The following is a 13,498-nucleotide window of genomic DNA, read 5'->3' on the forward strand; positions in this document are numbered from 1 at the left end:
GTCTTTCTCTGGTCCAATGAAGTGAAACAGCTCCAACAAAAGATGATGAGAGAAACTGACTCCATAGCCCAATGGCTAGGTCAGGGAAATCACCTGGAAAGTGGGAAACCCAAGTTCAAGTCTCAGAACCAAATGAGGCACAGCAGGTACTACAATCTTGTCTCCCACATCCCAACAAGTGCCCTGGTCACGGAGCTTTTGGCTATTCTCGGATAGGTCTCGAGAAAAAATGCTAAAAGTCTCAATTTCATTCTGCACTGAAACAAAAACAAATTTCAAAACCTTGAATTTGTTTGTGAAATGGAACTGCTTTCCTGTCAACCCACACACATCACCCAGACGTGATTTCAGAACATTGGGCATTGCAGCATACCGCTGAAAACCATTTGATATCAAAGCGTGGAGCCGACAAGAGGTGCAAAACCTTTTTATACACTGTTCTTAATGGTTTGGTTTTGATTTTTGGACTCTGAGGACTGCAAAAGAATTTTAAACTTTTTAAACTGAATTTTAGTATTACTGAAAGTGTCAGATTGTCAGTGTTGGAGAATTAAACCCCTTTTTTTAGCCACGGATGCTGGACTAGCAGTAAAAGCTTTCCACCATTACTTCATTAATGTCTGTACTACAGAACTATTCAAATGCTTGAAAAGGCAGTTGGAGAGGTATTGATGTCATAGTCAATTTGAGTGAAGTGGATTTGCAAGGAATTGAGAATATTCTTAATAAGCAATTTAGGCCTGATCCAAAGCCCATTGAAGTCCATGAGATTGTCTTCTATTTGTTAGGATAGGTTTGAAATTTCACCCACCTTAAATAAAAATGTTAAAATAAAAAAAAAATTAGTAGTGACAAACTTTTCCTTTGTTAGTGCTAAAATTAGCTTGACCTGTACTCATGCTCATGAAGTTAATGAATTACTTGTCAACTCTAAAGCTAATGAAAAATAAGTATTGATGGCATGGGTAGCCTTGACATTTGCTCTAAACCCATTCCCCTTATTTTTGGCACACATTTTTAATCCTCTCGTTTTGCAAAGGCATGTAGAAAAGAAGAAATATGAAGTACATTAAGAACAATGATAGAACTGGAAAAGAGTAATAGTATCAGGGTTATAATACTGTTTGGCCACCTCAATGCAGTTGACAACTTCAGATATCTAGGTCTATATTTGGATACTTCACTTTGAATTCCTAAATCTCTCAGCCTGGCATATCTCTAAGTATACTGAAGTTTACAACCTGTGCATGTGACGGGTTGACTCACAGAAACTCCCTTTGGGCTGCCAACTGATGTCCCAAGACAGCTATTGCCCCTGCTTTCCCTGCCAGCTCAGGACTCCAGCACCCTATCTTGCTGAGCCAGACATGCCAGTCATCTCCAGCACAGACCCAGGGTCTGAACCACATGCCCCAAAACTGCAGACTTAACCTGAAAGCAGCTTACAAAAGTGTTTCTGTCTTTAACACTCAGATGCCCAACTCCCAATGGGGTCCAAACCCCAAATAAATCCGTTTTACCCTATACAGGGTAAACTCATATATTGTTCGCCATCTATAACACTGATAGAGATGCACAGCTCCCCACCCCCAGGTAATACATACACTGGGTTAATAAGTAAAAAGTGATTTTATTAAATACAGAAAGTAGGATTTAAGTGGTTCCAAGTAGTAACAGACAGAACAAAGGGAATTACCAAGTAAAATAAAATAAAACATGCAAGTCTATGTCTAAGAAAACTGAACACACATAAAACCTCACCAGTTCCAGTAAGCTTCCTTTTATAGACTAGTCTCCTTCTAGTCTGGGTCTAGCAATCACTCACACCCCTGTAGTTACTGTCCTTTGTTCCAGTTTCTTTCAGATATCTTTGGGGGTGGAGAGACTATCTCTTTAGCCATCTGATGACAAAATGGAAGAGTCTCCAAGGGGGTTAAGTAGACTTTCTCTTGTGGATGGAGACCCCATCCTCTCTCCTATGCAAAGTCCAGCTCCAAGATGGAGTTTTGGAGTCACATGGGCAAGTCACAACATGAGTTTCTTACCAGCCAAGCCACGTTTCTGGGAAAGCTTCGATGTGGATTGGCATCTTCGAATTAATTTGTTGGCTTAAGTGGTTCTTGACTGAGCATTTAATTTGTACATTCCTTTCTCAATAGAAATCAAGCAAGTATACAGCCAATATTCCTAACCTGAAGTACAAAAATAATACATGCATACAAATAGGAGGAATGTATTCAGTAGATCATAACCTTTACATAGATATGTTACATGGTATATGTAGCATAAAACATATTTGTTACACATACATTCATAAGCATATTCCCATGAAGCTTTACGGAGTACACTGTCACAGAGTGTTTGAAACTTATTCATCAGGGTAGACTAATCCTGAATCTTCATGATGCAGATATAGCTGTGTCCTACTTTAGAAAAACAATGAAATAAAATTGAATTGAACTGATTAAGAAATCTTTAGCTGTTATAAAAATAGTTGAGATTGCGGCACTGTATTCAATATTCATAAGTAGTAGACTTTAAAATCTCTTATAACTACATGCATGCAGCTGTTATCTGAGCTTAGACTGAGCTGTGTTGTGTGAGTACACCTTACTATTTCTAAACTCTTGTCTCCTGTGTGGAGGCGGGGACTGGAGGATCTGTGATGTAGATGCAGTTCTAAATGTTACAAAAATCTGTTCATGCTCTTCCTGAACTGGTCTGAAAAGGCAGGTGGACTGATGAGTGGGAGTGAGGTGCAAATCCATTTGCAGAGAATCCATGACCGCTCTGCTTAGAAAAGGAACTGCCGAGCTCCAAATCATGGATACTCTCCAGATCAATTTGCACATTGCTCCTGCTCATTCCACCTGCCACTTCAGTCAGTGAGGGGCTAGGGAAGTGAGAAGAAAATGACGCACAGGAGATTTGGAGAACAAGAAGACGACAAAGTGGGGGGTGGGGATGAAGGGGAGACTGACAAATATAGAATGAAAAGTGAATTGGAAAAGACAAGAGCCGGGAAAGATCAACTTGGAAAACAGAAATAGGAAAGACAGAAAAATAGACAGTAAATGAAGTTGAAAGAAAGATGGGGGTTGAGGCAGATAAGAAAGGCTTACAAAAAGAGAATGCTAATACACCAAAAGAACCTTAAAATCTTATAAGGAAACTTCTCTGTAGAAGGATCTGCTAGATGAAGCTGGAATGCTGAAGACCCATTAATTACAAGTAGAGAAATTTAACAAGAAGATGATTCTAGAATTGCTAATTTACTAAACTCTGTTTAAAATTCTGTCTTTAGTGTCTACTTGAGATTGCTGATACATCATGGTGACAGTCAGCTTAGAAACATTTTAGACAAGCTCAAAGTACAGTTACTAAAAATCCTGAATTACAGTGCTACTCCCGCACTGACTCACTTGCCAAAGGAAAGAATTTGGGGCTCTTTTGAGGAAATTCTGCCCCTTCCATAACTGGCACATCCCCTAACATCAAGGACACAACATTGTAAGAGGAACCTAGTGTTCTAGCATAGAAGATGGCTTTGGGAAAAAGATCATGAATGGATCTGTGATTCTAGATCCACCAACCAACCAACCCCATGTAGGGACTAATGAAAAGTATGCTGTCTGCTGCAACCCTGAAGCTATCACAGCAGCAGGCAAATAACTAGGCTGGTTGAGAGGGACTTCTAATGTACACTTATAACAAACAGCCTATTTACTCAGTCTGTGCCATGAGTCTAGGATTTTCGTGGCCAGAAGTATGGAAATGCTTTTTAAAATATGCATGATACAAAATGGGCAAGAGAATATTTGGAAAATCCGAACATAGTGCATCCTAATCAGTAAGTCTGGAGGAGATGCACTTAGGGTGTTAATAACATTGAAGATCTATTCCCTGAACCACTGGCAGTTTCTGAAGATCAATAGGAAACTGAATACCAAAAGACTGGAAAATAGCAACTGTGGCACTGATCTACAAAAGTACAAAGTGCAGAGAGATAAGAACAGATGCTTTTAAATTGAAGAGAGTGGAGAAGATTGGTGGACTTCTAGGTTGGTTTTACTCTTCAGATTTTCATACAAACATAATCCAGAACAATAGCAAATATATTGGAAACAGAGATATCCCATTTATGCAGTAAAGAATGGATGATGCATTGTCTTGCACATATTAGTGATGATTATAATGGGGGCAAGTATATACAGTTTAGCCTTACTTGTTTCCAAACAAAATGGGTGGAACATATCATACCTGTAGGGAGGGATAGCTCAGTGATTTGAGCATTGGCCTGCTAAACCCAGGGTTGTGAGTTCAATCCTTGAGGGGGCTACTTAGGGATCATAGGGCAAAAATCAGTACTTGGTCCTGCTAGTGAAGACAGGGAGCTGGACTCAATGACCTTTCAAGGTCCCTTCCAGTTTTAGGAGATAGGTATATCTCCAATTATTATTATTACCCTCATAATAAAAGTACAATCTATTTATGTGAGTAAGAGGAGGAAAACAATCATATGCATTCTTTTAGATGAGTTCTTATAAATAAGAAATGGGACTCAGAGTTGAAGCTGTAGAAAGTAATGAGCGATCTTCGATATATGGAGGAAATAATGAGGACAGAAAAGAATACTTGAAATTTGTCTTTAAGTGGACTGAAAATAGATGATCTTGTTCACCATTTGTGATTTATATTACCTGGTCTAATGAAGTAACACCATTTGGAATCTCAGCATGCTCTACTATCTTTTACCAGTGCCCCACTAAATAATAAGACCTAGCTGTTATACAGTGCATTTATTAGCAGATCTCAAAGTACCTTACAAAGGAGTTTGGTATCATCCCCATTTTATATATGGGGAAACCGAGGCACCACACATATATGTGTACACATACACAAACGCGCACAATATTTTGACCAAAATCTAATATTGCTCCCAGGAAAGGTTTATGCTTCCATGGCTGCTGTTATAATAAGATAAGCATCCTACTTGTTTTTTGGGGTATCATCAGATTTAACAAAGCCTCATTATCCTCCAGGAACATGATGATGATACTGCTGAGACCCAAATCTGCAAAAGAGTTTGATTTGATGCTGCAGCACATACAACTTGTCTGAAGATGTGAAAAAACAGTTGCTAGCTTTTGTCTTTAGGAGCTAGTGGATAGATGGAGTAACAGATACTTGTGATGTTGCTGCTCTTTGCTTTGCTTTGTCAAATCTGAATAACACAGGAAAAATCTGTCAGACATTTTTGTGGGGAGGGAGTATAGTAGGTTGTCTGCAAAAGTACAAATGGAAACGTCATCAGCAATAGGATCTATTTAAGCTTTGCAAAGCATATGCCAGAGAACTTCAACTGTTCTCACTCTCCTGTCAGAATCATAAATGGCAGGCATTTGGATTCAATTTGCTAACAGGATTCATATTTCAGGTCTCTGTTTTAATGTGCTGTTTTCAGTGATAATATGGTTGAATCTCTTCCTCTGGTTTGGGTAAACTTTCCTAGTTGACTATGATTTTATATCTTGTCTCAGAGTTATCTGTCAGCTAATGGAGTGGAATGTTGTGACTTTGTTATAAGACTTTGTACTGCTATAGCTGAAGACGACCTGGTTCCTGCTCCACTACACCTTATTGCTCAAGTCAGAATTTGAATTTTGCAGTGTTTTGTACTGACCATCATCAAGAGCTTAGAAGTGCAGTGGACAAATGTGTGTGAGTGAGACTTCCATAATCAGAAGAGAGAATCAGCTGAAGAGAAAGAGGGTGTAATTGTTACATGGCTTTTCCCCACACTGCCTACCAGGAGAGACATGAGGTGCAGGGGGAAGCTACCTGAGGTTATTACAGATTCCAGTCAGTTCACGTGAGCTGCTCCTTAGGGCTGTCCAATGCCTATTGTCTTTTTCCAGTTCAGATGGGGCCACATTAGTCTCTGATGGGAAACTGCAGATCACTGTGATTTATGGGTTTAGTGTGTATTTAAATATGCTTAAATCAGAATAACTTCTGTTGTCAATTCCCTCCCTTCCCACAACTACCTGGCCGTCCCAGCAGTTTCACCCTCCAAGAATGAACCCCCAAGAGAGAGCAGACAGAGTTTGCATTGTCACCCTCCCTACGTCTTCTGCAAGAGGACCACCTTTAGTTTGCTGCCAGGGCTACATGAGAGCCTCACCAGTGGATGCTGACCAAGACCCTGTGAGAGCAGGGACTATAAGGACCTTGAGCTCCCATTAGACTGTCTGTGCCAGGGGCCTGCAGCTCTCTGAAGAAATATTCGTCAAAGATTTGAAGAATATTTCATACTTGGGCTATTCTTCTCAGACTCCCAGTGACTGTGAAGTGTCCTGGAATGGAAACTGTCAGTGCCATCTCTTGCTAGAGAGTGCCAAGATGCAGCCATTAGTATTTAGGGTTCTGTTTTGGTTTGTTTAATAAATTAGAACTACTGGGCTAAATTTAATTTCTGGTGTGATTCAGCTAACTACAGTGGAATAACACCAGGGCTGAATTTGGTCCAGTATATAAATGTGAGTGTGACAGAAAACTGAGTATAACATGTACTGCACCAGAGGAGGGTGATTGGGTCAAGAAAATCTTGGGAAGACTGGCCTGGATCAGAAAGCACACACTGGGAAGGCAGGAGGGCCAGGAACCAGCTGGAGCTGGAGCTACCAGGGCCAGGAACCAGCTGGAGCTTTTAACATTCATAGAGCATTCATGAGGAGAAGGAGGTTGGCTGTTGGGAAGGAATCAGCAGCCAACTAGTAGTAAAGATTCTTTTAGTTGTATTTTTGTTTTGTTAAAGGATTATTTGTTTTAGGTTGGGGGGGGGGTTCCTTTGTTTTTGTTTTTTGGATAATAAAGGGTTTGAGAGACAGCTTTTTCACCTCCTCCTGGAACAAAGAGGAATTTAACTTTCGTTCATCCTGACTAAGCTTTTGTCATCTTATTGCACGGAGAAGATCCAGGAATGTGGTAGTTTTGGGAGAAAAAGTAAAAATACTGAGATGGCAGGAGGGAGACCAACGCAGACTTCTGCCTTGATGTAGGGTCCAATATTGGAACTCCAAGGGCCTGGGTATCTGGAGTTACCCTCATTCACTGGTACTGAGGAGTCTTGGGAAGATGATTGAGTCATAGTGTGCATAGGAAAAAAACCAATATTTTGAGTCTGAACTCCTGTTAAAATTCAGCCCCCACACTGAAGAGTTGGTTGGCTGATTTTTCCTGGATCCACATTCATTCTTGGTGAAAAATGATGTCTTGCTGATGGCAGTTAGCGCTACACCTGCAGGACTGAATTTGGTTCCCCATGTCTCTGGATATTGCTAGACACAACTTTTTCCTGGGGCTCATGAAGATGATTCTGAAGGACAATTCACCAGATATCATGTATTTTCAAAATCATTTCTGTAAGATAGAGATCTGCTTAAAAATTGCATGAGCTAAGCATTGTGCTAACACTATCATTGAATCCAGGACATTTTTTGGAGCAAAGGACAAACAACTTCACATAGTTTAAATCTGTTAATTTGTTTGCTGAGTAGTGTTGCTATCTCAATACTCAGTTCAGAGAGAAAGAGAGAGGTGGTTTCGTGAATGAGTGCCATAGTACCTGTCCTTCCTGCAGACCTGCTCACTCCCGAGATACAAGGCTTATCAGACAGAGAGAAAGGGGGAGCACTTTTGTGGGAAACTCTTGTTAAAATATTGACTGCTCTTCACTAGATTATAGATATAATCTGAAAAACATTTCAGTTTTAAATTGGGTTTGGAGCTAAAATTAAAGCAGGAAATACTGCCTTGTTGCATGAAAAAAAATTAATAGAAAAATTAGGATTAATTGAGCATTTCATGTGACTCCACTAGTTAGTAGAGAACAGCAGGATAGCATGAGGTAGACTTACATGGCTTGTGTTTTTACTTCAACTGCTGTGAAAAGTATTTCAATGTTTGCATAATTTAGAGCATGAAATTATGATTTTTCAAAGATTCAAATTAGGGCAAGCATTTACATAATCTAATTAAATTATGTAAATGTTTTATTGTGATATTAAAGTAAGTGTAGAACTTGTGGCACAGACACATCCCATTTTCATGCCATTTGGGAGCCTTGCTTTGAGTACACAGGTTTATGATTCCAGCCCCTGCAGGCAGCCTGACGAAAATGCCGCATGCTCTGTGGCAGTGAGTAGAGCACTCGGTGCTCTATGCTTAGCATAACTTCTACAGGCTGTTTGATCATCATCATCTTCCCCAGCATAGAGTGGAGCAACAGCAGCTGCCAGAAAGGGAACCAAAGCAGATTTAAAAGGCTAGTTGTGACCACTTACTATTTTAATCAAAGCAATGCTTCTATGGTGTGCATTTGAATTTCAACTGACATTAAAATAACTCCACTGTGACTCTTTCCTACCAGCAGCCATGCCACCTGGAGTCTCTTCAGATCTCACAATCCAAGCAGATTGTACCTGCATAGTACTGGGATGAGTGGCTAATAAGGAAAACGCAGGAAGGGGTATTGATAATTATGTGGCAGACATTTCTCTCAAGCTAGACCTATGCTACGAATACTTGGCCTACTAATGTAGCACCAGTGGCAGTGGCAGTGGTAGATGCTGTCATGTAGTAGTATTTTATCTCCATGTCACCTAGCCCAGTTTGACAGGAGGCCTGTCTTTATTGTAGCCTCCACCATTGTTGCCACTAGTGGAGCTGACCACTGGGAATTGTTGGAAAGGTCTCTGAATCAGTATTGAACCAATACCAATAAAGTTCTAGGGAGAACTGAGTTGCTGTCTAATAGATATGAGACAGAGGTTCTAGGCCCCTTTGGCCTATCAGTGATATAGGAAAGCTTTTGCATGAGCAGGGGAGTTATAGCCAAATTCAAATTTGAGTTAAATTCATTTTGCCAACATCCCAACTGAAACTTAAACCCAACACGATAGTCGTCTCTTCCTGGATTAAAACAGATGTGGAGTTTCTGTTTGTTATCAAACAAAATGACTGGATTCTACCCCCCAAGGAAATCCATATTATTGGTGTATGAAGCAATTCTTGTGTGGGTGCACAGAGCTAGATCATCAGTTGTTGTAAATCAGCATAACTCTCCTAATTTTATTGGTGCCACATTGATTTACACCAGCTGAGGATCTACCCATAGTTTGTTAGTTATATCGTGGTTCGTCAATATAAAAAACTAAATACATGTAAGGTATTTGTAAAGTGGTTCGGGGAGAGGCTAAAAGTGCCAGAAGTGAATAAAGTTGGAATACAATCTTCGCTAATCAGACACAGATTGAATTACTCTGTATATTTTGTATCTAGTTTTGGGGGAAAGAAAGCAAATGTTAATTTAAACAACAAGCTAAGGCACTTCAGTCCACAGAGCATTAACAGCTAAGGAGAACAACACATTGACCTTATTTGCTGCTACTTATACATCATGTGTAGGAATGCCTGTCATAGTTGTAATGATTGAAGATCAGGCTGGGCCAATATTTCTTAGTTCTTCCTCCAATGCCAAGGCAGTTTCCTCTCTATGTAATCTGGGGAAGCAATAGGTGTATCTGGTGAAAAATGGCAATGCTTCAGAGGTGCCCTTTGCTACAAATCCAGCCCTGCTAGCTTTTGTTTGTCTCGTGGAAAAGAACTTGCAAAGTCATGAGCTGAGAGAAGTTTAAGTTTTGGCATGGACAGATATGATTTTTACAATATTCAGGTTGTGTATTCTACAACTGCTAGTTAAATATCACTGTAAACAACCCAGTATAAGGGAGCTCTGAAGTTTTTCTAAAATTTTCTTTAAAGTTGAGAGGATCTTTGCTGTTTCTTTGCGTAATAGGTATCTTAACTAATTAACATAAACCTGCAAGTCTGTGTTCATATGAGTTGTGTGCATTCAGTCATAAAAGCTACACTGAGGTAGTAGTCACAGTGAACTATCATTTAACCCTAGACATGTGAACACCTGAATGCACCTATTAAAGTTTATGGCACTTCTCAGAAGAGTATAGGTATTAACTATCATCTGGCATCCTATGTCAATTCCAATTTGGAGAATTGTATTATAAATTCCCTCTTGATTTTCCTTTTGATATAATATTGACATTGGGCCTGATCCGTCACCCCTTAAAATCAAAGGGAAGATGTACTTCAAGGGACATTGGATCACCCTTTCATGTCCGCAGTAGTTACGTTAAAACTGCACATCAATCTCCACCCAGAGGTAGCTGCACTTCAGTTGTGGGCAAAGTAATTCATGTATTACAGTTTTTCTGATAGCAAAATCTATAATTAAGTTGCAAAATGATTTCCTTTTGTATCTTCCTGTTTCCAGATGCTCATAATTTTCTGATGATGTTTCCTTTTATGCTTAATTTTGCATGTTTGATCTTAACCCAAAAGGTTGTTTTCCAAGGTTTGGGAGACTGGGACAAGTTGAAGGAATTTGAGAAAAGTTCAAATCATCCTTCCACGCCTACGAGGCTCTTTTTCAAAGATAGAAATATATTCCAATCTAGATTAAGGACCCTCTGCAACATAACATGTAACTTGTGAAACTGAATAATATATTTAAAAAAATACCTAATAATGATGTGGCTGTTCTTGGAGTGCAGTTTGATCTTTATTATAGTGTTGTCTCTTTTCTCAGGATTAGCCTTTTTTCTACTTCATAAAATTTTACCTGAGAAGCCTTTTTAAAAAAAATTTTATCAAAATCATTTTAATAGAAAATGATTAGGGGAAGATTTTTTAAATTTTAAGTTCACCATGTTGTGTATATTCATAGAGAATGTGTTAAACCAGCTGTCATTATCACTGGCTGATATGAAAATCTGATAGGACCTGGGTGGCACATGGATCTCCAAATGGGTACAGTGGAAAAGTGGAGTTTAAAGGCCTGATCCAAAGTCCCTTGAAGTCAACAGGTATCTTTCCATTGACTTCAGTAGGCTTTAGATAAGGCCGTATATGTGTGAAATAGCTGAGTCCCTGTCCTGCAAAGAAACATGCATATTATGTTGTGCTAACTGGGCCTCCAAATTTACCCTTAGTGAACTCAACTGTCAAAAGTGAATGAAAGTTAGTTGTCACAATAATCTAACAACAAATGTTGAGGACAGGTGCAAAAGGGAGACAGAGTGAATTAATCCAAACAAAAAGGCCTCCTGACATAACTGAAGGATTGTGACAAGAGTATGCCTGGTAAACAGCAGAAGTGTAGGATGGGAAACCAGTAGACTAACACTGGTGAGTCAGAATGTTGGCTGACTGAAAGATGAGAGAAGGGGATGGAACAGGCTTTATCATTATGACTACAATCCCCACCATCTCCTGGGACCCAGGGATCCAGTGTGTCGTCGTTGTGCCTTCATTGTTCTGATCCTGACAAGAGTTGTCCTGGCTGGACCAAGAGAGGGAGCCAGATAATATTGCCACCTCCACTTGCTCTGGCTAAATCCCAAACACCACCTTGGATATGAGATTTACTTACACAGACACACCGCTACCTTTGTGTTCCTTTTTCTTCTCTTCTTTTACCTTCAATATAATAAAAGCCTGGCTTAGCTGGCCAAGACTGAATATACTGTAATACTGCTCTGAGCCTGGTACCAGAAAGACAGCTAAAAACGGTGCCCTTAAGCAGCTCAATGCTGATTTAATTTTGCCAGGTCTCAGAGTGACTGATAAAACTGTGCACTGTGTCTGTGGCTTTCCAGCCTCAAGGTTGCAAGTGAGTCAACATTAGAGACAGGAGCTTCATTTTCTATCTTTGCTGTTCTTTGCTTTCTCCTTTTATGTGTGTTTGTTTTGTCTTCTAGACAACAGGATCGGACTTTAACACCAACATCAACAATGACAACTCCAGCCCATCTCATCTAACTTCCTCTCTTTTCCCCCTAAAAGGACAGTTATTGTCATCCAATAGACTGTTGTAAAACAAGAGGTTTTTCTCCCCCTTATAAAGACGTTTTACAGCTAAAGGGAACAAGGAATGTTGTTAAAATGAAAGCCTCGCTTAATAGGTGTGACACAATTCGATTTTATTTTTTTATAATTTTGACAATTTAATTTTAAGTGTTATTTTTATTTTTATCTATTTACATTTTTATGATTGTGGAAAATTACAGGGGTCAAACAATAATTATTGAATGACAGTAAACATTGAGATTGAAAAAGTTAAAGCTTTATAGCAGTTAACACACACATTGTATATTTTGATATGTGATGTTGACAAAGTAAATATCCTTAAATCAGACTGTCGCTGTCAAGCGGCATTTTTCTTATTTTGCCTATCTGTAAATTGTGATTATCATTGGTGGAAGTATTTTTTCTCCCGTGTGTGTGTGTGTGTGTGTGTGTGTGTGTGTGTGTACTGTGAAATTGACTTTTATCAACATTGACCGATAAAAATCTAATCCTTCCATGGCTAATATTTTACATTTCAAATGCTTTAATTGTTTTTCCTTCCTTTTCTGTAACTTTAATGAAAGGTTAAGAGGATACTGAATGGTGTGCTTTCCTTGGTACTAAGCAAGTTGAGGTCTGTGTATACCAAACCACAAACTGTGTTTAATGCTGAATGGTTTCAAAATCATGTTCACACCTTTGATTCTTTGGGCACTTATATTCCATCTAAATTAACACAATAGTGCTTAAGTTCACTCACTCAGAGTCAGTGGGACTGCTCAGAGTTCATAAAGGAGCATATATATGTGTCTGCAGGATCAGGATCTTACTTTGAACGTTTAAAGGGAAGGGGGAGAAGTAATCTATTAATGTAAAGCTAGAAAATATTTTGTTCTTTTATACTTTTGAATGTTTTTTTTTCAAAGGTTAGCATTGCATTTTGCTAGCTTTTTTAAAAAGATTTTTTTTTAATTGGGAGTGGAGAGGGGGGAAAGAAAAGTGCTGCTAAATTACAATGCATTCATAACTGAGGTATCTGTAACTAACCAACATATCATTTAACAAGTATCCTTCAAATGTGCTCTTAAAGACATAACAGAAAAACTCAAATGCAGATGCATTTAATTGCTGAATTTGCATGTACAGAACTTTAAAACTACTCAATGATTTTCTTCAGTATTGAATTTCTTTGTAGTCTTCACAGAGGAAATAAAAATAAGGTAGAAAGTGTGAGTGTTGGTTAAGCCAGTTTTGAGTTACAGAGCAGAATATTTCCAACAGTATGAGGTGGTGGTGGGATTTGTGCTTTTGCTGCAGAGTTATGGGATTCCAGTGCTTTGAACTCAAAACAAACTCAACTAATTTTGCTCCTACTGAAAGCGGGGGAAAGATCCCCTTGTTGCCCTTGTGAAGTACATGGGTATTTGTTGCCTCATGGTGCTGCTTTCCTGAAAAGCAGGAGGAACCCTGTAGTCCTACTCCTACATAGATTGTACCGTGTGGAATGGGCACACTCTGTGTATCTGCAGAAAATCTTGTGGTACATAACTCTTAACATTGAAAAAGTGGC

This window comes from Gopherus evgoodei, chromosome 3 (assembly GCF_007399415.2).
Source record: "Gopherus evgoodei ecotype Sinaloan lineage chromosome 3, rGopEvg1_v1.p, whole genome shotgun sequence".
NCBI lineage: Eukaryota > Metazoa > Chordata > Testudines > Testudinidae > Gopherus > Gopherus evgoodei.